The 3,690-nt window shown below is 45.2% G+C and overlaps 1 pseudogene; it reads right to left on the bottom strand.

The window, feature by feature from the left end:
* Positions 1-283: 283 nt before the first annotated feature.
* On the bottom strand, positions 284-3,355 carry LOC119617370 (annotated as a pseudogene).
* Between the last annotated feature and the right edge of the window lie 335 nt (positions 3,356-3,690).

The following is a 3,690-nucleotide window of genomic DNA, read 5'->3' as shown; positions in this document are numbered from 1 at the left end:
TCGGCAAGTCTGCGCTGCGAAGAGTTGGAAGGCCCTCCCCGGTGAGGGGTCCTTAGTAGCTTGGTGGGTAACGTTGTACCTCTAGGACCCCCAAGTTCTCTTCATGTGTGTTTCAAAGTCTCTATATAAATCTGTTCTGACTTCAGCTACAATGTGTGCTCTTTATGTATTTGTTTTCCGGTGGCGAGGCGGTCCTTCTTTTCAGCAAAAAGGATATTTAGTTCGCTGGGGTCATCCCTATTGATCCCTCAGGGCGCTGCTGGGCCCGGACCTTGGTCCGCGCTCAACTGGGCTTCTCAGCTGCAGAACACTGACTCCAGTGGAACCACGTCTCCCCTTTGCCTTTTAACCTCACAGCATGTGAGGTTCTCTCGATGACCTGCAATGGTCCTCTCCACCTTGGCTCCTCCCACTTTCTCTTTATAACCTTTAACAGAACCCATTCAGTGGTGGGTAAGGGTTGGCCAGACTCTGGTCCTCGGGACTCTGCAACCTGTTGAATAAAACTGGACACCAAAGCTTTAAGTTGACTAAAATACACTTTATGATCCAATTTTTTCACATTTTCCCATGTCAGCCTAGGACTTGTGTGGGGTCCTAGAAAGGGTCTCCCTGTGGTCAATTCATAAGGGGTAAAGCCTGTCCCTTGGTTTATTTAAGCTCTGATGGTCATAAGAGCTACAGGTAGTGAATCCAACCAACTCATTTTAGTCTGTGCACAGATTTTAGCCAATTTTTGTTGTAGGTTTTGGTTCATTCTTTCAACCTTTCCCTGAGACTGGGGGTGATAAACTGTACCAAATGCGTGCTTTAAGCCTAAAGCTTTTTCCACTGCCTGCAGGTCAGTGTTTTTGAAATGGGTGCCATTATCTGATCTCACTTTCTCCGGGAAACCATGTCTAGGAATATACTGATTGATCAGGAACTTTATGACGGATTTGCCATCCTCTCTTTTAGTAGGATGAGCTTCAGGCCATCCTGTGAATGCATCCACACACACCAACAAATACCTGAACCCTCTGACTGTTATTCTCATGTCTGTATAATCAATAACATTTTCTTGTCCAGGCCTCACCATCAAAGGAAAACTGCCTAGCTCTGGTTTGATGGTGGGTCTAGAGTTGTAGAAGGTGCAAATATTACAGGTTTTCACATGATTTTTACCATGCCCTTCATGTATGGGTGCCACCACTGATTTAAATTTGTTTCCATCTGAAGTGTCCCTACATGTCCCAGTCCATGAGCCTCCTCTAATGCTTTTTCTCTCAGATCAGGAGGTAAGACCCACTGACCTCCTGGTCCTTTCCACATTCCTTCTTCTTCAACTGCTCCCTTCTGCTTCCAAACTGTCTTTTCTTCCAGTGATGCCCCCTTTTGTGCTTTCTTAACTACTTCCTGATCCCAGTGTCCTGTGATTCTACATTCTTCTTCTACACTGACCATCTGATGCTGAGAAATGTAACCTGCTGCTCTCTTGGCTTCCTGATCTGCCTGATGATTTCCTCTAGCTACATCAGTCCCTGTGGTGTCATGTCCTCGACATTTCACTATGGCTACTTCCTGTGGCAGTAACAAGGATGCTGCCAATTCTTTCATCTCTTCCTCATGTTTAATGGGCTTGTTCCCAGCTGTCCTGAACCCTGCTCTTATCCATTGTCCCAACTCAATATGTGCTGCCCCAAAAGCATACGCTGAATCTGTATAAATGGTAACCTTCTTTCCTTTTGCCCACTGAAGAGCTGCTACTACAGCTCTGATCTCTGCTCTCTGAGCTGATTGCTGTCCCGTTAGCTGTCCTTTGATCACTGTCTCAAAGCCTGTTTCTGTCTTTCTAACCACTGCATAACCAGCACTCAATTCTCCATCTGTCTTCCTAAAACAACACCCATCTGTAAACAAAACTTCTGCCTCTGAAAGGGGTTCTGTCTTCAGATCTTCTTTGACTTTTTCTTCCCTCATCACCTTTTGTTCACACTGATGGGGTTCCCCTGTGCCCATTCTATCTGCCATGTTAATGCCCTCGTGTGTGAAGATTAAATTTGGTGCCTCCAACACTTTGCTGATTCTTTGTTGTCTTAGTGAGGTCATGGTGAAAGTCTGTGAGTTGACATAGGAGACTACACTGTGTGATGTTAGTACATGTAGTGGGTGTCCCATGACTATGTGGGCTGTTTTTTGAATGATTTTTGTGAGGGCAGCGACATGTTGTGTGCACTGTGGGTGTCTTTTTTCCATAGTATCTAACATGATGCTGATGTAACTTAATATTACTCTCCCACCCCCTTTTTTCTGAAACAGAACACCATTCGCAACTCCTTCTGTTTCAGAAACATCCAGAAAAAATGGAAGTCCATAGTCTGGAAGGGCTAAGTCTGTTGCCTGAGCGAGCAATAGTTTGATGGAGATGAACGCAGTTTCTGCCTCAGGGGTCCAGTTCAATGTCGCCCTCAGATTTCTCATGCCCTGTTCTTTCACTAAAGCCCTTAGGAGTTGAGTCAGTCCGGTGTAGTTAGGTATGTAATTTCTGCTGTACCCTGTCAGTCCCAAAAATGACAACATTTCCTTCACAGTTAGTGGTTTGGGGTGGTGTAAAATACTGGAACGATGAGAGTGAGACAAACCAGCACCTTTCTGTGAAATAACCCTACCTAAAAAAGAAACTCACTGCCTGTAATTTGTCTTTGCTTACTTTAAAACCTCTCTCTGCCAATCTACACAGTACCAACTCAGTGGCCTGCAAACAAGATTCTGGTGTGGGTGTGGCCAAAAGCAAGTCGTCCACATACTGGACCAAAGTAGTCCCTTCTGGGAGGTCACAGCCCTCCAAGGCCTGTTTCAGTACCTGATTAAAAATCCCTGGAGACAAAGCAAAGCCCTGTGGCAGGCGTGTATAGCGCCACTGCTGGTCTTTGTAGGTGAAGGAGAAAATATCTCTACACTCCTGAGCTGGAGGTAGGCAGAAAAAAGCGTTCGCTAAGTCTATACAGGTGAACCATTTTTGTTGAGAAGACAAATTGGTGAGGGCCACATATGGATTAGGAACAGGAACTGTTGGTGTTTTTACAACTGCATTTATGGCCCTCAGATCATGAGCCATGCGAAATTTACCTGTCCCTGATTTCTCTACAGGTAAGATAGGTGTATTCCACGAGGAGAGGGATGGTTCTAACACTCCTACTTGGATCAACCCGTCAATGGTTTCCTCAATCCCCTCCTTAGCTGCTGGCTTATGTGGATACTGTTTAAGCCAGATTGGATGTGTATGTTGAATCTCAAATGAAATGGGGTTACAATCAGTAAACCCCACATCTGTAGGTCCACTGGACCACAGCGAAAGGGGAAGGGTTTTTAACATTTCTGTCACCGCTGGGTGATCTGTTTTTTCTCTACCATGGTCTCTAGAGATTTATTCATGTTGGAGTAATACTAAGTCGTGTGTTTCTGTCTGTGTTGAATAAGTGTTGCAGCTGGGGGAGAAACTGACATCAGGTATCTGAGTAGAGACCCAGTCTTTTGCCTCAACAGCTTTTTTTATCATGGGACCTAAATCTTTGGCCTGATGTTTTGGGTGGAGTGCTAGAGAAATGTGAGGAACTGCCTCTGAATCCATTCTGTACCACTGCATCTGTTCCTCTGTCAGCTGAACAGCTGAAGCCACTCCCTCTGGAACCACATAAAGATTTTTAGAAG

The sequence above is a fragment of the Kryptolebias marmoratus genome, linkage group LG9 (assembly GCF_001649575.2).
Source record: "Kryptolebias marmoratus isolate JLee-2015 linkage group LG9, ASM164957v2, whole genome shotgun sequence".
NCBI lineage: Eukaryota > Metazoa > Chordata > Actinopteri > Cyprinodontiformes > Rivulidae > Kryptolebias > Kryptolebias marmoratus.
The sequence above is the reverse complement of the archived record's forward strand: the minus strand, read 5'-3'. Positions and strand labels throughout refer to the sequence as shown.